Source organism: Acomys minous, assembly GCF_964271855.1.
Source record: "Acomys minous genome assembly, chromosome: 15".
Classification (NCBI taxonomy): Eukaryota; Metazoa; Chordata; class Mammalia; order Rodentia; family Muridae; genus Acomys; species Acomys minous.
Genome location: NC_140497.1, coordinates 5,720,136 through 5,746,424, shown reverse-complemented (window position 1 = coordinate 5,746,424; position 26,289 = coordinate 5,720,136). Strand labels below are relative to the sequence as shown.

General features: G+C 49.5%; 1 protein-coding gene across 1 annotated transcript in view; it reads right to left on the bottom strand.

Moving 5' to 3' along the window:
• The window catches only part of COL4A2 (collagen type IV alpha 2 chain), a 133,260-nt gene that overhangs the window by 65,470 nt on the left and 41,501 nt on the right, over window positions 1-26,289 (bottom strand). The window lies entirely within an intron of this gene.

Genomic DNA, 26,289 nt, shown 5'->3' with positions numbered 1-26,289 from the left:
AAAAAATCTTACAACCAAAAATTGGCAGGAAATTTGTGATAGCCTCCTTTAAGAAAAATAAAATTCCCAAAGAGCAAGACAAGAAAAAAAAAAAAAAAGTAGTCTCATGCATCTAAGGAAGACACTAGTTTTACAGCAGTGTGGCTCCTCACAAAGGGTGCTTTAAAAAACTATGCCATGCTAGCTTCCAACTTCCACCCTCCCCGGGCCGGATGTGTCTGGTTCCATGCACAGTTGATGGTGACTTCCTCCATTCCATTTTTAAGTGATGGTGGCTCCCAGCTCCTCCCTAAAATCCAGTTCTTTCCGAGTACTGATGCTGTTTAAGGAGGTGATGTGTTTTCCCCACAGTAAAAGTCTTCCCCTGCAGCAATATGTGAAGACGGTCAGGGAAGTGAATGTCCAAGAAGGGACAGTTCCAGGAAGAGGAAGCGGGAAAAGGAGTGAAATCTGACGTTGATTCAGATTTTTCTTTTTCTGTGTGTTCTAAAAATAACATCAAAGTCTTTCCACATGCTGACGTCCTAGTGATCTGGCTGGTTGTTTGTCAGTTTTCCCTGGGTGATGGCTGGTTTTCTTAGGTAGGGTACAGCTGCTTTTAGGCCAACACTAGCTCCTCGCCTCAACTTATTGGAGAGCTGCTAAAGCCTCGCTTTAGAGAATCTCTTACTGAACCCAAAGTCCCAGAAAATAAGTCTATGACTATAAAAACTAGGGCGGAGAAGCCTCAAGCCCTTTGTCCACGTACAGCCTCCAAACCATCTCCATAGAGAACCGTTATCCCCAGAGAAGGCGGCAGGATCACTGCAGACGCCCTTGGCCCTTCACCTGATTCCCTCTGCTACAGTTCTCTCTAAGTGGCCGTCCAAGTTGGGGCCAATACTTCTGGCTTCTAGTTTTGATTTACTCCCCAAATGTCATGTGTTCCTTGCCAAGATTGTGAAATATGCCACCTACACTGTTCTTAAAAAGTAAAGAAGGGTTTAATGGTTTGGTAATGGAAAATATGTATCCATCACTGAGTGGAAAGGAGCAATAGAAACTCATTTTTAATCTCTGTCTGTCTGTCTGTCTCTCTCCCTCTCTCCTGCCCCCTCCTTATCTCTCTCTCTCTCTCTCTCTCTCTCTCTCTCTCTCTCTCTCTCTCTCTCTCTCTCTCTCCCTCTCTCCTGCCCCCTCCTTATCTCTCTCTCACATACTGACCAAGCTCCTACATACAAAGAATCTGGTTCTGAGGACACATTCAAATGAGTGACAGATCTGGAACACGGAGGCAAAAAAGGGATGGCTTAGAACATCTGTGTGGGATTTGTTTTTTTCCAGTTCTGGGTCAGCACAGGCCACCTCTCTGTGGACCTGTCTGGCAGCACCCAAGGCTCCTGTGACGCATCTCTGAGTGACCACCATTGGGAGCCTTATCTCCAGACAGACAGCTGTGGGGGTGGACAGACAGCTGGCTGGGGGAAGGTTTCCAAAAGCCCTCCGACTGTCATGTACGGTGAGCAGGGCTCCCTGTGCGCCTGGCAGGCTTGCTCCTGCTGGAGCAGTCTTATGACCAAGGATGGTAAGGCTGTGGGTAGCTTGCATTACTCAGTTGGTCGGCCCAGGGCTGGCAGGGCGCTGGGGAATTCGGGGGATTGGCTTGGATCACAGAATAAAACCGCAGAGCATTCGCACATTTACGAGGCCCCTTTCCTGAAATTGCCGTCTGCAAACCGGTTCTTACTAAACAGCAAATCTAATGCTGACGTCACTGCATCCTCACTGGCTGGTAACCATCTGCTGTGGTGCTCTCTTCACAAGAAGTGGGGTGAAAGGGGGAAACTCGGTCATTCCTACCGTGACTCTAAATGGATTCCAGATGGAATTCAATTACAAGTTGCTCAGGACTCACCTTCTGAGATCACTAGCAGAGTTTAGGGACCGGACGGGAAGTGCTGAGGTCACCTGGTATGAGTCCCTAGTCTGGGTTTGATCCTGGAGCTGAGTGTGGTGGCACACACCAGAGTTATATCAACTATGCAAATTAGAAGTGGAGAAGGGGTGGGGCCTGTGTGACATTCCACTAGAGCATCCAAGGCAAGGAGCAGGCTCTCTGTCCACAGACCTTCTGGTTGGCCAGATTTCATCGTGCCTTGGGTTCCTGCCTCAGAGGAAGGGCAAGTCCCCAAACGCAGACTGTGGGGGCAGGGGAAGGCTTTCCATCGCTAACCTATGGTCTTCTGAGACCATCTTGACCCTCCGACTGCAGGGCCAGTGTCACTTCTGTATCTCTTCCCAAGCCCTAGGCTGGTTTGATGAATGACAAAAGAAATGTGTCACACCCTCACGGAGCTGCAGACTGAGGGACGGGTGAGGCAAGCCCAATAGACTGATGAGGTCCTGAAACTGTGGCCCGTTCCTGGCACGAGGCTAGTGAGTGTTCGGTAAACCGACCCCTGGAAACCTTCTTTTACTTATCAAGGCAGTTTCCCATCATGGCCAAAGGAAAAGCGGCCTGTCCCTACACAGAGAAAACCCTGGGTCTGTGGGCTCCCTGGAGCTGCGCTTCTGAGCCGCCACCGGGAGAATGCTAGCCATGCGGAGCATCCTCAGCCTCTGACTGAGATATAACTTCCCAGGAGACATGTGCTGGCCCAGGGGAAGGGAACAAGGGCTTTCCCTCCCAGGTCTGCAGTTAGGTGGTACAGCCTATGCATTTCCAACAAGCTGCGCTGATTCCCCACGTGGTCTCATTCTGACTCATGTTTGAATGAGCTATATCGACTGACAACAGGATCTATGCCAGCAGGTGGCAGGAACGGAGAGACAGTGGGTGGCTGCCAGCAGGGCCCGTGTAATGCGGGGCGGCGATGGGCCTAGGCTCCTGGATTGGATGTTCTAGTGAGATCTCACTCTAGCTATGATGCTTCAGCCCCAGGGAAAAGCATCACCTCCTGTGAGGAGCCGTGGAAAGGTAGCTGGATACTGGCTAAAGACTGAACGGGGAACCGGGGCGCCTCGGGTTGCTCTGCAGCTGCGGGTGTGGAGTACAGGAGCATATGTTTATGTACAGAGCATGTGTTTAGCATGTAGGAGACTCTGTGTTCACTCTCCAGCACAGAGAGAAGCTAGTCAGTTCCTTGGGTCTTCTGTCTCAATACACTGATAGCCCAAGGGGGTGGGGGGAGGAAGACACACAATGTCTCTTTAGCGTATTGTCAGAACTTCCCGTCCTGCTGTGTTCAGCCTCCCGGTGCTTCCTGTGTCTGTCTGAGCCCAGTGGGACGTCAGCACCTTCATGCAACTGACACTGGGGAGGGGCAGTCAACATCCACTCTTGAGGAGCCAGATAGAGCGGCCCTCAGTTGTATTTGAGTCGGGCGAGATTAATGTTTTTTGTCTTTAGAATGGGAGCTTTCTCCGAAATGACTCGAATTACAGCAGGAAAGTACAGATGAACACTAAAGAATCAAAACCTAATACTAAAAGGCTTACCCCTGACAACTCAAATAAATTTCCACAGAAGCGTCATTGCATCCTACATAGGCTTGTGCCGGGCGTAACAGGGAAGTCGTCCTGACGTCACTTCAGCCCCAAGCATCAGCCTTTATCAGGGTTAGGCAGGAGAGCAACCCCTGGGAGGCCTACTTACATACTTTGATTCACATCCCACTTTGGTCAGCTTTGAAATGAGCTTGCCAGAAAACTGCAAAGGCTCAAATTTACCTCACACCAGAAGGGCCTCCAGCAACTTCAACAACCTTATCTCCAGCCTTTCCTGAATCCTCCATCTTCAGAAGGGTTATCCAGGCCAAGGTCCCTCAGGAGAAGAACACCCCCACATGGAGGGTTGCTCAGTCTCTTCCTCACTCAGCTGATGCCTAATATCTGATGGCATCCTAACCTGTGCTGTCTGGTAACCTCCCCTTCTAATTCACCTCACAGCCAGGACAGGCCAGCCAAGCAGGTACCTCCTATTCTGCCTCTCCTTTTCTGGGGATTGCCCCCACATTTTTATGCAAGGACTTAACTGGCAGTTAAGAGAAACAGAAGGAAATGGAGGCCCCACAGAAAAGCAGATGCATCCAGGGCAGGAAATGTCCAATAATTATTCCTGCCACAGTTTGATAAGGGGTGGGAGGGGAGGGCGGAAGTGGAGGAGATTCTCAGGCGTCCCTTGAGGAAACAGGAATGGGACAGGGCTTGCACTAATATGGGCCTCTTTCTTCTGGGGAAGGGACAGCATCTGTGGGTGAAGAGGCCACAGGCGTTGCCAAGTGGAGGCACAAGCAGGGAGCTGGGATGACCCCTGTCCCTGCTGCCTCTTTTCCAGTTCAGTGCACTCACTTCCTGTGGCTCCCTTTCCTTCTGGATCCTTCTGAGCTGCGGTTCCCAACCTTCCTAGCGCTGTCTCTCATGTTGTGGTGAACCCCTCAAAACTATAAAATTATTTTCATTGCTACTTCAAAACTGTAATTTTGCTACTTTTAGGAATCATAATGTAAATAATTTTTTGGAGATAGAATGTACAGGGTTGTGACCCGCAGGTTGAGAAACTCTGCTTTAGGGGGTGAAGGTCCCAGCCTTGCTCACTTCTCTCCCTCTGCAGCAGATGAACCACCTGCAGCCGTCACCTTCCAATGCTGTTCTTTGAACTCCCTTTTAAGCCTTCTGGAATACATCTCAAGCTCCACACCGGCTCTCTTGGCCACAATTGTTGATTTGTTTGTTTTCTTGTAGGTTCTTTTTTTTTTTTTCTTTCCCACACTGATCAATCCAGGCTGTCAGGATTTCAACTTCTTCTTTCTTTTAGAATCTTAAGTCTGAAGTTTGTCACCTGTATCATTTATTGTTGAAAGCCTCCTTAAGTCACCATGAGAGGAATGGTGTGTGTGTGTGTGTGTGTGTGTGTGTGTGTGTGTGTGTGTGTGAGAGAGAGAGAGAGACAGAGAGAGAGAGAGAGAGAGAGAGAGAGAGAGAGAGAGAGGAAGAGAGAGAGAGAGAGAGTTCCAAATAGAAGTCGACAAACTGCTCACATTCAGTGGGTATATAAGGAAGACTAACATATCCAAAGCAAATGATGATTAAGAGGTTTCTAGCGCAAGTTGGAGAGAACCAGCCATCAGTGTTCACAGATTGTGTAGACTAGAGAGTGACGCACCCCTCCTGGGTTGGGTAGAAAGCCTCTGAGGAGCCACGGTCATCTGTCGTCTCCACTGTCACACTCTGGATGTCAGGGATCTCTCCATTTCTCTCTCGTCCCTTAAACCACTTGCTTAGTAAGGTAGTACCTACTGGGCAGGGTTTTTAACTCTTCACCCCTCAGTGCTCAGGAGTTTATGCAAGGGCCCTGGGCCAGGTCATGGTAGATCCATTCTTAAAGGAAGATCTGCCAGGCCCTGGATCTGAGCTTTTCTATTCAATTCCTTCTTCAGAAGTCATCTCTAGTGACTCGAAGGGCAATACAAGAAAGTGTTGTGACTTCTCTGGGAATTCTTTCAACTCAAAGAATCATTAGCAGGGTTGAATACCTCTAAAATTTGGAGATAGCCACAGACTCCACAGAACACCAGGCAGCCACACCTCATGCAGTCTAGCCTGGGCGCTCCTGTCTGGTCGCTGACTTGGTAGAAGACATTTCTTTAGCAAACCCAAAGTCCTCACCTGATGCAAAGCTCAGGAGATGCTGGAGCTATGTCCTTGGGACTTTGACCCACGCAGGGGCAAGAAAACCCACTGTAGTCAGTTGTAGGGTTCTGGGCGCAGTTTTCAATAAGGTTTTCTAAGTTCAACCCAAATAAAAAAGAAACAACAACAAAAGCTGACTCAGAGCACTACTGAAAGCGAATGCATTTTTCCCATGAGTGAGGAAATGCCCTAAAAACAAGTCTTGACCCTACTCTCTTACCCACATTTATAATTTACTTGTGACCCAAATATTGAATAAACAGCGGGAAAAGATGCTGCCAGACACAAACAGGAGGCTTCCACTTGATATCCAACTGCTTAGAGAGCAGTTGTCAATATACAAATAAGAACATGATTCAGGTTTGGTAATAACCCCAAACGTTCGGAGCACCGCGGGAACAGGGATGCTCTGACCACAGGCTGCTTGTGAGCAGAACTCTCTGGGGTCCTCGGCTGGCTGAGGGGGCCTCCCGGGCAGAATTCCAACATGCTGGGAACGCGTCACTGAGCATCACCATCAGCGGAGGCAGAGGCTGTGAGAACAGTCCCAGGAGGATGGGTTCCCGGTGCTCTGAGGAAGAGCTAGGCAGAACTTAGAAGTCACAGATTGTAGTATTTACCACCAAGTTTTGACACACGACTTAATGAAGCATCCGTGGCCCATGAGAGTTTGGACCAGACGCTACACCTCACCTGTGCTTGAGGCCTTCCTGTCACCTTAGTCACCTGGGTGACTGGAGTTCCACGTGTGCAGGGTCCTCCTGGCTCTGTTTGGCCAGGTCATTATGTACTTGGGGGGGGAGGCGAGGGGGGATGAAGACCTTGCTGTCTTCCTTGAAGTACATCCTCTTAAGCTCCAAGGTCTCTACTCTTTAGGGCCTGCCATATGGCCATGTGACCATGTGGCCATGTGACCCAAGGGTACCTCTCTAGAGAGCTCTAAGAGGACTAGCAAGGGACCTGCCAGGGCACTGTACCTTAGGACTGTTGACATCCTTGTGTCCAGCATGGGACCGTATACCCAGAACACACATAACGCACATAAGTAACAGGGACAGAGCCATGTAGTTACTTTTTTCATATTACCTCACAGGAAGTAAAACAGGTACTTAATAAAAGTGAATTTACTTGAGCAAGCACACAGTATGCTGATTGGAAACGTTTGACTAATGCGTATTTATCAAACAGGTATTTTTTTGAGGCGGGGAGTGGGAACTGCATAAGGAGCGAGGTCAGAGTCGTATGCAGAGAAAAATGTCTCATGTAGCAGACGGCCTTGAACTCTCACTATGTGGCAGGGACTGGCCTTGAACTCACTATGTAGCAGAGGATGGGCCTGAACTCTTGACTCTTGGGCCTTAACTTCTTGAGTGTTGGGATTACAAGTATACATCACCATGCCCATGTTATATTAGCTTTAGAATTGTCTAAAGCCCAGCGCTTGGGGAGGCGGAGGCAGGCAGATCTCTGTGAGTTTGAGGCCAGCCTGGTCTAGAAATTGAGTTCAGGACAGCCAGGGCTATACAGAGAAAGCCTGTCTTGAAAAAACAAAAGCAGAAACAACAAAAATAAATGTCTAAAGTGAAAAGCACTGGATATACTCAACAAAGAAGGCTGCTTCGACCACATATGCTTGCCACGGAAGATACCGGCCCAGAGAACTCTCCGTGGGAGCCTGTTTCTGAGGTCGACTTTCCTCTGGTGCCTAGCCCTGGGGAAAGTTGCCACACTGAGGGGAAACAGGCAACCCGAGAATACCTACAACGGCAGGCACGTCACCTTGTGTGTCACCTTGCCCTGGACAGGGAGTCTGGTGGACCACAGGGAAGACACAGGGCAGAGGAGAGCTGAGTCTTGCTTATGGGGAGGCACTGCTGGCCACAGCAGGAGCTGGCCTCAAGGCTTTGATGTTCATCTTCACTTCAGCTGCTTTATCCCTGTGATTTCAGATACAAAGTGATTCGCTCCAGCCCTGTCTCTTCCTCTGTGTGTGAGTGAGTATGCTTTTATGGTGTGTGTGTGTGTGTGTGTGTGTGTGTGTACATGTGTATATGTGTCTGTCTGTGTATGTGTGCATAGTGGGGGGTATATGTGAGTATTCTTATGTGCATGTGTGCTTGTGCTTATGTCTGTGCATGTGTGCATGTGTGGGTATGGAGGATGTATGTGAGTATGTTTGTGTGCATGTGGTGTGTGTGTGTGTGTGTGTGCATGTGGTGTGTGTGTGTGTGTGTGTGTGTGTGTGTGTGTGTATGGAGGATGGAGAGAGGGACGGTGCAGCCCCTATGAAGCACAGAGACATGCAGTATCCTAGTAATGTGCTGCTTTAGAATGCTGGGAGGTGAGGTGGCCGGCCCCTGCGCTGTCCCCACAGGTCTCCACTACAGCGTCACGCTGGTTCAGGACGATGGCCTGAAGGAGCTGGTATCTGCCTCAGCATCAGCCCAGCTGGGGGTGCCATACACAGGGGAAGGTGGGCCTGGAGCCAGAAGCCCTGAGCGATGGGCAGGCCAGCCTCAAGTACCCTTGGAGGGAGACACAGGGGCGTGAGCACATGTGGCAGGGGCAGGGGCAGGAATCAAGGAGAGCCATGAGCAGATGACACCCAAGGGGTGCAGAGCCGAGAACACATGGAACACATGGCTGGCGGGGCAACACGAGGAGTCTGCCTCTGGGAGGCGGGAGGTCTGGAAAGCTGTGGCAAACAGATCTTTGAAATTTGGGTGACACTGTCCGTCACGCTTGGGCTCTGGCGTCAGAGTTCTCCCCCGAGTTATATATAAGTTGGAGCCTGTGCCACCCATTAGCTAGACTGCAGGCAATGGGCTGAGCATGGTGTCTGTGAGGGGTGCAGGGCTTTTTGCTGACTCACCATGTAGAAGCTGCCTCTGGGTACCAGGCTTACGGGCAAGAAGCATTGCTTTCTGATGGACAAAAACTCTTATTCTGTAAACACGGCCCTCCCGGCAGCAATTCATCTTGCTCTTGGACTTAAAACATGTGGCAAGAGAGCTGAAAGTGATGGATTACAGGACTCGCTCTCTTTCTCATTCAAGGAGTAAAAATAAATCTTGGATTTCGGGCAGAGGAGGGGTGGCAGTGCCAGAAGCCCAGAAACCTTCCCTTTTCCAGTAGTGTCTGCATCGGGAGCCACACCCGGCGGAGCCTCCTGGAAGAGACAGATGCAGGCAGTGCCTGGCCTCTCTCTGCCTGGAGGCGGGTGCTGGGCTGAGCTATTATGAGCTGTCTAGGGTTTCAGGGGGCACATAAATAAGAACACAACAGCTTGTCTCTGGCCACCGAGGTATACACTTAGGAATTCCATTCAAATCAAGCCTTGGTCCTAAGTTTTTCTCCTTGGCCATTTTTGGTGTGTGTGTGTGTGTGTGTGTGTGTGTGTGCGCGCGCGCGTTATTAAGATAACACTGAATTTCCTCAAACAGAATGACTTAGAGATCCTATTTCTGCTGGTGCAATTGGTGGGCTTTGCACTCAGCCCCAGAAGTTCACGTTGTAGGGTTGACGAGCAGAAGACACTCTTAGTAGTGTGACAGAATCACTTCTTAGCAGACCCAAAGGGCCTTGAGCCCAACACAGCGCAAAGCCAGAACCAGGGCTGAGCAGCCAAGTGTTCCTTCCACAGGGCCCAGTGAGGGTGCCAGGTGGGGGTGGCATGTGGAGGGGGGCTGCTGCTCCGTAAGCAAGGCTGGGAGAGGGGAACCTCAGATGCTCGACTTCAAGCTGGGGTCCTGTGTCTCCGCCAGGAAATACTGGCCATGTGGCTTCAGTGCTGGCCTCTGAACCTACCAGGGTGACATGGCTTTCGAACAACCCAAGCCAAAAATGCCAGATACTTAAACTTAGGAAAGAGCTCAGGGCTCCGTCTGCATTGGGTCACTTGTGTTCCTTCCCAGCTTGGTGTCACCAGCAGCCAGGCAGGCAACTGCCCAGGTCAGTGTAGGATGCCGGAGACCAGTGGCCAGCCATGGCTAGTACTTGGTTTTCCTGCAGAGGTGCTGTCTACCTACGTTGCAGGAGACAGAGTGGGAGATCTCTGCAAGCACAGCAGAGGGCACTGGGGGGGAGGGGGGAGGTGTGGGCGGCTGAAGCTGGTGGGTTTGTTTTGTCAGCCTGACTTGGGGTTCCAGTACATGACTTCAACGAGCTTAGTCTCCGATGTCCGAGAGGCTCCTTTTCTCACGACATGCAAATGCCAGCTGATATTTTATACGACACACACTGGACTGGCCCTGAACCCTCTTTCTGTGGGTTATAAATGGCAACCTCTTGCTACTGCGTGAGAATCAAGGGTGTGTGTGTGTTGGGGGGGGGTCAATTCCTTCTGTTAAAACGCCCTGCTTACTACTACTTTATCTATTTAAGAAAACCCCTCAGCAGTTGTCACAGTGGCGTCACCTGGTGCCTTCAATTTTATTCACTCGGTGTAACACACTTTTCGTACCTTGTACGTACATTTCAGCATGTTTACTTTGAATAATTTGTGAAGTAACTCTGCAGACTTTCCATAAATAGGCTGTATTTTTCAAGTATCTAAGGAGGAGGCTGACTCACGCCTGTTGTCCACAGCAGCACCTGCTTTGCTACTTATTCATCAGCAAGGCTGTGATTCAGGGCTCTCCCTGGGGAGGCAGGCGGAAGACGGGTGTGCATTGTTCCTAGGCGAGCTTCAAGTCCTGTTTCTTCTCCTCAAGTCTTTATGTGTGCTGTGGAAGGAATTTGTTCCATTTGGCTCACCAGCAGCATGCTAAAGACTCCATACAGCTGTTTTAAGCAAACAGTCCTCCAGTGTCCCAGAGCACCTGTGTGAAGACCCTGGCGATGTGGCACAGGCTTTGTCATGGAAGGCAGCACCGTTGCTCTGTGTATGGGCTGATGAACGCAAGCCCTTCTAGACTACCACACTGCTCTTGTCTTCTGGTCTGAGGACGGGTCCCAACAGCAGAGAACAAATGATGCTTATAGATACAGGCTAGCGCCAAATACAGGCTAGCCCCAGAAGAGCCAGGCAATATGACCATAGCAGCCCCAAGGCAAAAGTGTCCCTCTGAAATGCCCCTAGAATGAAGACTAGGACCCACAGGAAGAGGCGACAGGATAAAATCCACCATAATCCACGATACGATGTAGGCATGAGTGCCACGCCTAGCAGTGTGCTTTATGCAATGAGCTTAAATACGCTTTACCTGTCCCTGGCTGGATGTGGGGCAGATGATCCCTGACAGTGTGCAAGCTTGACCTCTGACCTAACTAAAGGATTTCTCAATCCCAGCAGCACTAGGAAGGCACTCATCTGAGATTTACCTCTTCATGCCGTGCCCGGAGGCTGTGAAACTGATCCTGTGTGTGGCTGGGACAATCACTTCCTGTGGCAGGAGCCACCAAGCACAAGCTCATACCAGAGGCCCTTGAACAGTGACTTTAGTGATTGTTGCTCTGCAGGGTTTGTTCCTTTTTAATTACTGAACGCTTCGACATTTCCAGATGTGTGTGCACGAATCGAGCCATGGTTGGTTTGGATCGCTGTGCTGAGGGTGTGGCTCAGGGGAGAGGGGGAACCAGACACTCTCAGCGTAAGACACAGAGAGGTCTTCAGGGAGCCTTTTCACCTTCTACTGCCTGACATGGAGGAGCTGGCAGCTATGCTGGTGGCCCACTGGTTCCTGGATCACCTCTAAAGTAATCAGAGTTCCAAAGAGTTAGTTAGCTTGCGCAGGGACAGACAGGAGCATATTTGTTAGTTTTCATTCTAAAAACTAGAATCATGCAAACAAGTGGTCGTGATTACTGAGGATAAGGTAATGGCACAGGAGAGGTTTCTTTAAAAAAAAAAATCTCCCTGTTAAATATGAAACAAGCCTGGTAACTACAGTGTGTGTGGGTGTGTGTGGAATGAAAAAGACCCGTGACCCCTTCCAGCTTTTCCTTCCAGACAAAAGCATTCCAAAGGATTTCTTTGAAAATCTGCCTGATAAAGGCTCCCCGGGACCTGACCAGTTCTTATCAGACCCAGGTCTGGCCCCGCTGGGCTCAGGTCTTGGGTAGACTGTTCCTGGGGAGAAAGTGTGTGCAGAGGACACGAAGGGGGCTCTGTCGTCCTGATAGGTGCTAAGGCGGCTGCCTAGTGGATGCAGACAGCTCAGAAGGGCCCATCCCAGAGCAGGAAGGCTGATGGAGTTAGCTCTGTGTCTCCACTCTCTCGGGTGATGATGATGAGGGCTCTGTGTCCCCACACCGCTAACTTGGCCCTGCTCCCACAGGTTGGCTGTCCCACACATTGTGTTCTTACAGCACCACCATGTCAGCGAGAAAAGAGAGACCGAAAGCAGAAGGGGGCTGGCCCTGGACTCAAGTGTTGTAGGCCAGAGTTTTTATGCACTGTCATGGTTTCGCTTGAGCCTGTTTTCGAGGCATAGGGAAGTGGCAGTCCACGTGGTGGAAAAGCTTTGAGTTTACTATGCCCTGGCGCTGGCTTCCTCATTTGATGGCACAGTACCTGACGGCAGACACTGATGAGTGAAAGGAATTAGTGAAACGGAAGAAAAGGAATTTTTCTAGACATGGCCCCCTTCAATAGCCCTTTAGGTCAGATGATCAGCCTTGGTTGTAGAGGTCACCCTACACTGCGGTCCACTTAGATATATCCCAGGCTCTACTACAAGTTAGGGGGTGAGGTGAGGGACAGGGAGTTGGAAGAGTAGACACTTGCCTAGAGGCTGCTGTGCACACACAGGATAAACTGAAGGGGAAGGGTGTGTCTGGTCCACGTGGGCATCCATATGATGGGGCTAGGAGTGGGCTCCAGGATGCAGTTCCTCACATGGAATGTAACTTTCAGCCCTGGATGGCAAACTGGTGTCCGACTACAGGGCAAACTCAGCAGCACATGCACACATCTGCCTGCTATGGAACCTCTCCCCCCAAACCCGGGTAGAGTGGGAGGCCTGAAAAAACCAAAGGTTGCAAAAATGACTTCCCAGACCCACAGCCCCCACAGGAGAGCTACTGGCAGAGCTGCTGGGTACCACCCTTGGCTCAGAGGAGGAGACTTGAGAGTCTTCCAGGCCGGTCAGGGTGTTCTTGAGCTCAGGAATGCTCTGAGAGAGATTTCATGAGACTGTGGTGGCGTAATGAGGCTAAGGTTAGGAGTGGGGGCGGTGTGCAGCGCAGGGCTGGACTGCAGCGAGCAGGAGTCAGGGATTCGAGGGCCGGAGGGACCTGGCGGGGAGCTCTGGCCATATGTGCAGCAGCCTCCTGGTGCACAGTCAGGAGACTCCTGAGCACCAGGTGGAAAGAGCGAGCAGGACTAGATGGTCACAGTTCCTGCCTTATAGAACTGTCTCCAAAAGCCACAGGAGAAGAGCGCACACAGGCAGGGAGGCTGGAGAATTACTTTACAGAACTGTCTCCTCCCCGCCTCAGCTACTTTGTTTCGGAAAAGAAACCACCCATGCAGAACTGAGGGTAAGGTGGCAGGAAACGATTCTGGACCACTAAGTTTCAAGTATGTAACGTGGTACTCAGATATCCAAGGATGCCCCACTGGGCCAGCACTGGATCCCAGTCCATTTTTTTGGTTCCAGACTCTCCAATTATGTGATTTTTGGGCAGCTTACTTTATTGTTCTTGATTCAATTTCCTCAAAATGAAACGGGGGTGGGGGGTGGGGGGGAGGGGGAGGGCTGCTTCACAAGACCTAACAGAATTTCCTGGACACAAAGTATTTCCAATAAGCCCAGGCATCACTATAGCAACGGGGGGGGGGGGGGATGCCACTTTTTCCTCCCCATAATTCCCACTGAGCTCTCAAACTAACACAGTGTGGTGGTGATCGATGTGGTAAGGCTTCGTCTCGGTGGAACACCGCAAGTTGCACGCTGTGTGGGCTCCTGGGGATGCTTAGATGAAGTGTTGACCATGGGTGTGCAGTGCTGAGCTTGGCCCTAGGCAAGCAGGAATCCAAGCAAGGATAAAGTAAAATGATGTTCCTCTCTGGCACACACCCCACCAAACACATCTGTAAGAGGGCAAGGAAAATGCAGAGGCGGGAAGGCACTGACCTGGCAGACGTTGAAGATTGGTGTGAAGATGGGATTGACCCTCACAGAGGTAAGACTTTGGGGCATCCTCACATTTCCAGAGTTCCTAAGCACCGGGACACAGGCGTGTACAGAATATGTATGTAACAAGTGTTTGAGTGCTATAACTCCCTGCGGGTCAGGCCACTTAGCTGAAGCCGAGGGAGACCCTAAGCCTGTGGCTGAGCTGGACATGATGGAGAGAACACAACCCTGACTTCCGATTCCGTGTCCCTGGGTTCCCTACTGAGAACAGGCTGGTAGGAAGTTGGTCATGTGGGAGCAATGCTCTCTGAGGTGTTTTGATTTCCCCTTTAAAAGAACAGTAGTCTAATGCTTCACGCCCCAAAGACCTTGCAGGAGATGCCCTCTAAGGGACCGTGAGATGTGTCTAATGAGCACGCAGGGCCGAGAAGCACAGGAGGGCACCCAGAGGTGTGCTACTCTCACACTGGGTGGGTATTACTCAGGGGGCAGGGAGAAGGGGGGGCCTGACTTTAGGGTTCCAAGTCAGTCTGAGGATTCTGAAGCCCAGGTGTGTTATTACCGTGCAACAGCTACCCTAACTGTATAATCTCCTAGGGTTGGGAAACTCACAATCAAGTCACTATGATTTTTTTTTTTAATTAGAAAAGAAACAGGGAATAGACAGCCTACCCCCAAGAAGGGTGATGTGGACAAAAACACACTTCTAGCACTAAACAATACGCCAGTAAGAAATGGGGTGAGCGTCCCCCCACAGCTCACATAGGCCAGAACTCATCTGAATTTTGGAAATGAAACCCTCTGAGTCAGAACAATGGGTTTCCACAACAGCCATTGTGCATGCAGAAGACGGGAAATCCAGCACAAACAAGAGACAAACAGCAAAACCCGCCAAGAAGGTACAGGAAACACTTGCTCATGTCTCCCCCCCACCCCCACCAAAGCGGAACAAGATACTAATTACTATTTCAGATGAATGTTAAAAATAATGCCTGATTTACTGTAGTGGTCACAAAATGAGATTTGAATAAAACTTTGTTTTAAAAAACCCAAAAGAGTCATTATAATTAATAGGGCATGGGTAAATCCAGGGAGCGGAGCTCTGGAGGAGCAGCCTTCCAGTTCCACACGCTCCCCTGGCCAGCTCAGCAATACTCGAAGGACGCAAACACAGTCTGCTCGGGTCTTCACAGACAGAGATTTACCAGTAAACACGAAAGTCTGTTCAAGGACTTTGGGCAGGCCACAAGACCCTTTTTCAAAGGAGCCACCTCTGAGAGGGGACCCTGAGCCTGAGGGTATTGGGCCCAGTGAGGTCAATGGTCACTGTCAATCACTTATTAAATATGGGATTGTTCATGCTTCATTTACAGCGTAGGCAGCTGGGAACTGAGAAAATAGCTGGAGCCCCTGGAGTAGGACTGGGGGACAGTGGAGAGACAAACCAAGAAGTAAGTGTGCGAGAGAGAGAGAGAGAGAGAGAGAGAGAGAGAGAGAGAGAGAGAGAGAGAGAGAGTGTGTGTGTGTGTGTGTGTGTGTGTGTGTGTGTGTGTGAGACACGGGGGTTTCCCAGCTCCTTAGGGTAAAATGTGATCTTGGCTTTGCTGGCCTACTTTCCCACCTGTGAGCCAACTCCTGGTCTATGTCTGGAGTCCTGTTGGCTCAATGCCAAGAGCTAACAGGGATCAACAGGGGACACGGTGACAATAGAAGGAGCGTGATCTTGGGGCGCAGCCAGCTTCACACAATAGGCAGTAGAGTCAGGGTGTGTCTTGAGAGCTGCCGCCTCAGTGCCTGTGGCTGTAGGCTGAGTAGAAGCAGGCAGAAGGCAGGATGCCTCGTTGTGAAGCAGCTCAGGGTTTAACACAGACACGGGATGGGTTTTAGAAGGCAACAGCATATTCAACTAACATCTTAGGACGTTAAAAGTGAACACCATGCCACTTTTTAAATTTTCGGACAAGATTAAGTGCTAAAAATAACAAAATTCCCACAGTGCGCAACACTAGCCAATAAAAGTGTTTTCTATGACAGTGAGTTGTTGATCTAGGAAGACAGAGAATACAAATTTTAATGCATAAATGTATGTGCAAGCATCCTCGCACACGTGCATAGCATGCAGGGGCTACAGCCCTGGGCTCACTGACTGCAGCACATTTCTTAGTTGCAGGAGGCATGGCAGCAGCCAGAAGAGTCTCTTCCTGTTCACCAGCTGCTGGGATGGATGTGCCATCACGAGGACAGGTCTTGTCCCCCATAAATGCCCATTTCAGAGGGCAACGTATTCAGCTCTGCTGTTGGCTTTGGCCCCCCCATGAATCATCTTTCTTTCCAAAATAACTGACATTTTTTAAGGGCATCCTTTTCATTAAATTGTATTTCCAACTACTAAAGAAGTAGTTGTTTTTATTTTCTGGGCTTGGAGGGCATTTTTCACCCACAAAGTCTTTTCTGTTTATTCCTTTGTTGGCTTGTTCTCCTTGAGGGTATGCAGACATCCACATACCCCGCCTATCAATGCTAGCCTCAAAATAAAGCCCCCAGAATACCAGTGGCAACTCACATTTAGAAACATCTTTCTTGGTCCATAGCCACCTTCATGAGATGTCTGAATTGTGTTTGAATTGGGTCAGATTTAAATGAGACAGGCAGACAGACAGACAGACACAGGCAGGCAGGCACACATGCAGGCAGATGTACATACACATGGAGACAGAGAGACACAGACAAATAGACACACTAAGGGTAGAAGATCACCCCCATGCTCTCTTTTCCATACCAGACACTTCAGCTATACTTTTTAGTAATTCAAAAGGACTCAGAGCATCATCCTAGACTGAGGTTCAAAGGCAACTGCCCCAGTGGAAGACCAAAAAACAAGTATGAAGAAGCAAGAAAAGGTCATAGAGAAAGCCTACTCAAATTGGATGGCCATTTTGGCAGATCTATCTATCTATCTATCTGTCTATCTATAAATAAATGAATGAGACTGGGTTTCACTATTAGCTTCAGCTGGCCTGGAATTCACTATGTAGACCAGGCTGACATGGAATTCATAGAGATCCACCTGCTTCTGTCTCCTGAGTGCTGGGATTAAAGGCATGCGCCATCACATCCGGTTATCTTGGTAGAAATGTATGAGTGTATTTGGTCAGAGTAATGAGAAATTAAGGCAGAGTTTTGGAAGCATAGCTTTTGGCCTTCAGGACTCCCACATGAGGCTTTGATCAGCAAGTCAGAATTATAAATGGCTATTTTAAAATTAAATTTTTTTTTTTTGAAGACAGGGCTTCTGCAGCCCAGCCTGGCCTAGAGCTCTGCAGCGATCCTCCTGCCCTAGCCTTCTGAGTGCACAGTATCAGCCTTCAGTACAAAAAGACGGGGACCACATTCTCCCTGAGCTTAGCTGAGGCTCAGGTTTGAAGAGGCGGTGGGGGATGACGGGGGAGGAAGCTCGCTTGGTGTTGAGAAGCTGAGGTCAGGACCTGCTTGGAGCCGTGCTACAACACACATCATCAAGAGGTACCTAGTCCGAGAGCCTTTGGGAGTGGGACTGGGACGGTGATGATCCCAAAGAGGAGGCAGCATGTGCCACTGCCAACCTCCTGTCCTGCAACTTCATACAGAGCCTTGGTGCAGGTGACCATTACTATACCCTGATGACACTTGTGTGCTACCAATGATGGCTGTGTCCGGCAGGGCTCAATACCAGATGCCATGAAAGACCTAGGGTGACTGAAGTGTCTCTGCCCCCCCAAGCAGCTATTGTAGCTGCGGAACTTTGTTTCAGTCTTCCTGAATTCCAAAGGAAACATCCTAACGCTCCCATTTAGCTCAGTTTTATTTTCTCTGCCCTTGTATGGATTTGAAAGGTTACTACTTGGACGCAGTTTGATTGCGGCAGAAGAGCGATTCCACCCTGTACATTACAGGGAGGCTAACTTCAGGTGCCAATGATGTTTTTGGAAAACACTGGCTTTCAGAGCAAGGTCTCTTAGCTTCCTCCTGGCCATAGTTCACAGGTGAGCAGACCGCACTCCATGGCTCCCTGTGTCTCTTGTTTTTGGCCCCTTTACAGAGCAGACAAGCTCAAGAAGGCTGGCCGGAGGAGGAAGTGTCCAGAGAGAATGGACACTGACAAGAGAATCAGAAAAGTGGCCTCTAGACGGAGAGCTTGCTTCCCCTGCGAATGCATGGCTGCCCTTGGCTTTCTTCTCATTTTCCTCCCTCTCGCCTGCGGTGCTAGGAATGATCCCTGAGCCCTCACACGGAGCTGGCAGCCATTCTACCACTGAGCCATGCTCGGCCCTTTCCTGGAAGTCCCTTTTGATGGACGCTGTGGGCTTTCATGTGGGGACACAGTGTTGAGTGATGCTTTCAAAGAAGAGCCCAATGGTGAAACAGGGAGCCCAACCCTTAACAGCTGTCCTGGTCTGTGGTGATGAGACAGGGTCTCGCATGCAGCCTTGGCTGGGCTGGCACTCTCTCTGCAGACCAGGCGTATAAATCCCCATATTCTACCCGGGTCCCACTCTGGGAGGCTACGAAGCTATTCTGCATTTCCCTTTCCCAATAGGTTACCAGGAAAATCTGCCAGATTGCCATCTCTCGAGCAATCTGGGAACAAAGGGGTCACTCCTCAGCCTCAGAGCTTTCTTCTTCCCTTCCATAAACTGTGCTGGATGCCCTGTCAGTGGTCTACACTAGTGACTTCTTCACTGTGCATGGAGAAGTGGGAGCATTTGTACAACATTGGGAAGGCTGGCTTCTGCAGCTGCTTCATGAGTCTGTCTGTCTGTCTGTGTGTGTCTCTGTCTGTCTGTCTGTCTGTCTCCCTTCCTCCCTCCCTCTCTCCCTCGCTCCCTCCTTCCCTCCCTCCCCCCTCCTCTCCAGAGTCTCTGTAGGTAGTCCTGAATGGCTTTTTTGGAACGATACATACGTGGGGCCAGCCTTGGACTCACAAGATCTGCCGGCCTCTGCCTCCCTGCTGCTGGGATTAAGGGCGTGTGTGGTCCTGTGCACTCAGTGCCCCTTTCTTGTAAGTTTGCAGTGGTATACACAGCTTGGGACACAGAGTAGACCCCCAAGGGTTCATGCAGCTTGCCCTCTGGGACTGCTGTATCCTCACTGATGAATAAGATCTGCTGATTCTGGGGGCTGGGCTGAGACGAGAAGCCGAAAACAGCACATACGAAAGAGCAGCCTTTTCTGAGCGGATTCTGTGAACTCTGTGGCAAGCCAGGGGGCATCACTGGTGCTCAGGGCACAAACCCCTCTCACCAAATCCAAGAGAGGACAGTTTGGCTGACAGACACTGACTAGGATGTGGCACACAGATCTAATGTAAAGTTCTCTGGCAGCTGTCATCATGAGCCCCAAGGGTGCACACAATGTGTATCTTTTTAAGTGCAGTCATTCCCACACAAAGCCAGGACCCACCAGCCTTCTCCTGTTTATTATGGGGAAACCAAACCCAACGACATCTGTTTCTTTATTTAAAACAGGCCTTACGTTTGAAGATCAGTTCTGTGCCTCCCAAAGACAACAGTGCAATAAAACCTCAGTGCTGACAGTGTAAGGAGAGTCTCAGATGTCACCCACTCTGACTGACCATTTCCATCCCTTCTCTCTCCACTGTGGTCCCACACCTTTGGGAGTCCTTCCCCACCGCACTGTAGAGATGCAAGCTTCTGTCCTACAGAGACTATGCCTTCTTCACTGTGCTAACGGGAAGCCGGCCAATTATGCAGTTTCCAGTGGGGCTATTTCTGTATGACTTCTCCTAGAACGCCAGTGTCTGGGCTGGATGCAGAGACAAGGGACAAGGATATTTTGATCCTTCTAATCAGTGGGGACATGCGGCATTTGGAAAGCTGCTCTGTGCTTCCCATATGAGTCAGACATTTGGCCATTTGAATGGTCACTTGTCCTCACCACAGCAAAGTAGCTTGGGTGGGGATGAGGTGGGTGGGGGAGGGGTTGCCCGTGAGCACTGAAGGCTGCTCAGGGCCACAGGTTGGCCAGCTTCACAGGGTGATTCTGAAATGCCCAAGGCTGCCAACAATCAATTAATTTCGTATTTGCCCTGATGGCAATGACAGAAACACCAAGATGGATGTGGCCTCTTTGCCTTTCAAATACGGAAGAGAGCAGTTCTTGCTGGCAAAGATGGAGAAACTGGGACAGGGTTCTATGTCCGGTTTCCCGGTGCACACTGCACAAATGCATGGAGAAAGAGCCAGTTAGAAAGTCCCCCGGGAGAAGAAAGCATAAAGGGCTGTGTGACTGGTCATTTCTGCCATACTCTTCTCTGGTTATTTTGTTTTATTATGTCTAAAGAGAATGAGCAGCATGGCCGGGTAATGGCCCACGCTTCCTTAGTGGTCTCTTTATTTCTGTAGTCACTGGGCAGAAACCCACCCACAGGTGCTTATTAAGTGCCTTGCGTAGACTAACTCTGAGAGGCCTTTGTGACTATCTGGACTGGCAGACACACTGTATCACCTTTCCATACCCAACACTCTCAGCTGCTGCCTGAGGAGATAAAGTCACAGAAGGTACTTGCAATACCACACAACATTTTCTCACAACTTTGGTCTTTTTAGAAACCCTGTAACTATTAAGCACGAACTAGAAGTATAGAAAAGAAACAAATGACCTTGACGCACGCACACACACATACATACACACACACACACACACACACACACACACAGAGAGAGAGAGAGAGAGAGAGAGAGAGAGAGAGAGAGAGAGAGAGAGAGAGAGAGAAATATGCTTGAATGTCCATGGGAAAAATGCTTTAATGCCCAACTTGTCAAAACATTCCACCCAGGGCGGGAAGGGAAGCTAGCTGTCTGAGGTAGAGCTCTTGTTGCTTTACAAGAGCTTTCTTCAGCTTCAGTAACCAGCGGCCTGTGGGAACTGTGCTGCCACTCCTCGTTGGCCGACCATATGGAGGAAGAGTGCTCTGAACTCTCCAACGGCCTTCTCCACCCACATCAGCTACCGGGCCATTTCTATGCCTCTGAACATCCAAATAAATGTCATGTTTCTATCCTGTTTTTTAGAAAACACTCGCCACCAGGAACCAGGCAACAGAAGGGCTATTTTTTCCTCTGCACTTTGCTGCCTCCTCTGAGCTAGAAAATTCTTTCTCTGGGATTGATTTGTTCTGATGTCAGCTCACTGGTCAGAGGCCGTCGTGGCTCTGCAGAGAGAGTAGCTCTCTCTGGACCTCCAGGGCGGTCTGAGTGGCCGCGGCTGAAGCAGCTGCCTTCCTTACCATGGCAGGACTCAAGATGTTTAATTTTTCATTATGAAAGAACGTGGCAAGGGCTGCCGACGAGGGCTTATGACGACGAGAGCTCACCTGAGAGAGCGGGTAAACGATGTCTCTGTCCTGTGTTGCCAATGGTTGGGGGTTGGCACTGGCTTAGCTGCTACAGTAAATAGCTGTGATGCAAGGGACCTTTGTTAAGGCCAATGAACTTGCACCAAACATCTCTCCATTTCCCATTACTTAATATGCATTTTGCTGATAAGAACAAAATCTAGAGTAAGGAGAATGATGGTTTCAAAGATAACAGAAATACATTTTCCCATGTGTGTGTGTGTGTGTGTGTAGGGTTCTGTTGAACCATGGGACTTTGTGTGTCTGGGCATGTGTCACTTCTCAGCCACACCCTGGTTGTAAGCACACCATGGCGCTCTTCCTACAGAGACATCCTGTGATACCATTCAGTGACGTTCTGTCTAATTTTGTCTTTTAGCAATGTGCCTTTGCTTTTTGCAGCCCAGGCTCCCTTTGAAGTCCTGAACCTCCATGTCCTGGTGCAAGCATCACAGGTGTGGGCCATCATGCCTGGCTGTATTTTTTCCCTTTTGGTGGAGCTACACACTGGCCTGTTTTGGGTATCAAACCCCGAACAATGTTTTACATCGTCTTCTGACAACATTAAATATTGTCGTGTTAGGATAAAGTGGAGGAGATTAGTTGAAACAGTGACCTTCACCCTGTAGAAAGATTAATTCATCTTTACAGCTGCTCACAGACCCTCTGGCTCTAATGGGGAGTCCCCTGTGTGCAGGAGGCAACTGGGTCACCAAAGTCACCTGCATGGAAGCCACCCAACAGGTGGCAATCTCATCATAGGGACACAGGTGAAGCCTCGCATTGGAAAAGCAAGAAGACCAATGTTCCTCAAAGGTCTTGGAGAGAGGCAGAGAGCCAGGTGATTCCCCCCCCCCCCCAGCTTCCCCCAGGAACTCCCATTTCGGATGACTGACAGGCCTATTTGCTTTTGAGATCACATCTTTTTGTTTTTTGTTTTTATCACATCTTTTTGTAAGGACAGGAGCTCAATAGGCCACAAATGTCCAGGGAACCCTGGCTTTGTATTGCTCCATCCTCACCTAGGGTTTACTATCTAAGGTATTTGACACACCCACCAACAGTCTATTGTCTTTCTATTCCCTTTGTTCCTCCCTCCAGCCTGTCCTCAGCAGAACCGACCTTAGGGACACAACCGACCTCCAGGACAGTGCCCCCTGGGCCTGCACATCTCTTTCATTTGAATTTATCAATTAAAGTAAGATCTAACATCCATATCATCTGCTTAGGAGCACGGTTCCAGCGTTTACAAGATCGCACAGACACTGCTAATCAAACACGTTGGAAGGGAATTCTTCTTAAAAGTGCGCATAGCAGCTGAGGGGCCTCGGACTGCTTGGCGCGCTTGGGGGTTTGGTTCCTTGTGCTGCCTGACACGTGTCGGATGTGCCGTAAGCATTCCTGAGTAGACCATGGCCGGCGCTGCTGCCTGCAGCTCATTCCCTGTGCTGAAGCCAGGGTGCAGGCCTGTCACGGCATTTCCTTAGAGTCAAACTAGACCCATATTTGAACAGAGCCTGAGACCAGCCTCAACCCACTTCTCTTCCAGGGCTGCGAGCCTGGTTCAGCCAAGCAGCTTTCTTAAGAGAGCTTCCTAGAGCTTGGCACATGCCCTGAGACGTTCCCCAGACTTGTGTAGTTTCTCCTTTTCTTTTTCCAGCTTCATTTCCCCAACTCTCCTGCTCGCAGCGCCCCCCTCCCCCACCCCATGAGCACCAGACTTTATCCTTGAAGTAGAGCAAGAACCATTTGTCACTGGGGACACCGTCTGTGGCCTCGCAAGTTGCTGCCAGGATGAGTGCAGAACGCCATGCACAGAGGAAGCCGGGGCTCTTCCTAACACGGCAGGGACCAAAAAATGTGATTTTCAAAGCCCATCACCATAGGCACATTGAGAGGACATGGCCCTGATACAAATCTGTCCCCACAGAAACCGCCAGGTAACCAAGCTGTAGGGATGTAAGGTCACCAATGTTCCCTGGTCCTAGTAATATGAGCCCCGGGTTTCTGAGGTGGGTGAGAACCATATGTAAACTTGCGTCACAGGGACCTGGAAGCTGGCTGGTGTCTTTGCTCTTTATGAGTAGTTTTTGCCCTGTCCTGTGGTGACTGCCTGAAATACTACAGGTGACGTCTGCTAGGTAAGCAGAGTAGCTATGACTCGGCAACCTATCAGTGAAGATGGCAGCGACCACAGCACTGCTCACTTAGAGAGAGGATCTCGCCACTGGGGGGATGCTCCCAGCTGCCATGCCTCTGTCCTTTCTGTTCCTGATCTAAGGACTTTTTAAAAAATTGTCTTCAACCATCTGTTAGAGTTGTGTGTGTTGTAATTCACCTGAAGAGGCAGGTTAGACCCCTGGTCTGCTGTCCCAGCTCTGACCAGGGAGTGAGGTGGCAACAGTGGGCTCTGGCACAGTTCCTGCCTCTTCTTTCCTCAGTCCTGCCTGTGCCTCACTGGAATTTTCTAGGGGTTTGTGTTCTGCCTGTGGGAAGCAGTGATTCCCCTGCAGCTCAGCCCACAGGATGGAGAACTGTGCTCTACGCAGTTTACACAAACTCATTCATTTTGTAACTTGAGCATTCTCTTGGAACCGGACCACAGTGCATTTGTGACTTCTCCTTGGAGTCCAGAAGTTATCCAGTGACAGAGTTTCTGCTGTTGGCTGTCACCATGGTGAGAACACAGTAACGAGGGTACCATGTCCATATAAGGCTGAGTTAGCTGAGCACAGTCTGTAGGGAGGGTGTGTGGCAGCTACAGTAGCACCGTGGGGAAAATATATGGTAAGTGACCACAAGGGAAGCTGTGGGAAAGAACACGTCTTGCACAGGCTCTCTGGACAGCAGACTCCGCCCTACTGATATTTTTACATTTACATTATTTAAGAAAAATATTATTGAACTAAGAGCAATTCAGAAGTCACTCTGCTCTCTGCAGAGACATGTGTGGGTGGATATGTTACAAATATCCTGGCTTATAATACGGAAACAGAGTCTCAGTCTTCATTGCTGTTTGAGGTGAATGCACATAGTCGGCCCGGACAGAAAATATCTTTGATAAGGTGCCCAGAGACATCTACAGTAACCCACACAATTATCTTTTTTTTTTTTTTTTTGGTCTTTCAAGATAGGGTTTCCCTGTGTAGCCTTTGCTGTCCTGGACTCACTTTGTAGACCAGGCTGGGAGTAACCCACCTGCCTGATCAAAGGCTAGCGCCACCACTGCCTGGCCACAAATTATCATTAACAGTCTCCATGTCAGCTCTGTCTTGCCAGGAACCCAGGATACAAGGCGATACACTTGTCTCAACATCTTATGGCATACACTTGTATCAATATCTTATGGTGATACACTTGTCTTAACATCTTATGGCTATACACTTGTCTCAACATCTTATGGCGATACACTTGTATCAATATCTTATGCTGACTGACCCTGCATCCTTACGGTATAGTTCTGTCTCTTCGTAGGTGCAAGGATGGGAATCAAGCATAGGAGAGTACCCTGCCACGTGACTGGCCATGTGAGTTTGGGGGGCGGGGGATGCCACGGTGACATCCTCTGGTGGATGTCATTTCCTCTGTCTTGACAAATCTGCCTAACAGTGAGAAGCTAAGCTCTGATGACACGACTGGCCAAGTGAAGGGGAGAGTCCGCTTGTCACTTTACGTGGCCATGGCTAGGACAGACTCAGGTGCTTACTCAGTGAGGGACACTAAGAAAACGGCAAGAGCTCAGTAGCTGTGGTATAGAATCTCTAAATTACAGCCATGCAGGGCTTCTTGGTTACTCCTTCCTGGGGCCTCTAAGAGGAAGAGCTTGTGTGGAATGTGAGAGCACACTGCCATGCAGACGATAGTCTCTGTTCAAACAGTAATCGTGGTCCTTGGGGAGGAAAACATCCTCATGGAGGCTTTGTGCAGCCTTCTGCATAAACTCCATCTCCCTCGCTCAGTTCTGGAGATATCCACACAGTACCAATTAATCTGCGCTGTGTCCATATAAGGCTGAGTCAGCCTCATACTGACCTCCACCCCAGTGAAAACACTACCTTCTTTAAAAAAAAAATACAGATCAATTGCATTTTACAAGATTTAAATAAATAGCTAATAGTCTGTGTTACATTAATTGTTAAAACAAAAAGTCTAAGTTTAGTTCAAAAGTCATCACATGGTAAACATGTCTGAAAACAGAGCAGAAGTAAATGTTTGTTTTCAGTCTATAATATACTAAAATGCCCAACACTGAGGTTATTGATTTAAAAATGTATGGTCCACACAATAACAAGTCTGTATGGTGCCTATAAGACTGACAGGAAGAGGAAGAGAGAGAAAAGGGGGGCTATGAGGCTGGGAGGGGAATGGAAAGCGTGTTTGGGGGGGAGAGGGGCGAGTGTGGTCACAGCACACTATGGACAAGTATGATATTGTCAAAAGCTACGCTCTGCCTAAGAAGAATAGAATATGCATATACCTTCTAAAAAAAGAAGCGTTTGTGCATCATTGCGCATACCAGGATGTCTATCTTCCTGGCAAGATGGCTCAGCAGGCAAGAGCATGTGCTGTTCTTACAGAGGACACAGGGGTCAGTCCCAGCACTCACCTGGTGGCTCACAACTGTCTGTAACCCCAGCTCCAGAGGTGAGGGGTGTGGGTAGGGATGTGATACCCTCTACTGGCCTCTGTGAATGCTGTACACAGATAGTGCACATACACATATGCATGTAAACATTCATACACATAAAACAAAAATAATTGAAAAATTAAAAAAAAATTAGCCCTAAGAATGAAGCACCAGTTTTAAAGGCAACAGAGCAAACCCAACCACCTAAAGGCTGAATGCGCACGTTAAGTCAGCTGCCTACTGGATGCCAGGGTGCTTCTGTGGGTGATCTTCACCTTACTTGTCTAGGAAGTGACTCTCATCAAACAGACACTCAAGGCACAAATGATTTGAACCCTGGGATTCCTGTCCATGCTACAATTCCCAAAGCGTTCAAGTTAGCACAGACTCACATTACTTTACTGGGGCAACCATGCTTTGCTTTATATAACATGAGGATGGTTTTGTTTAGTTTTGTTTTTTGAGACAGGGTCTCTCTGTGTAGCCTTGGCTGTCCTGGACTCACTTTGTATACCAGG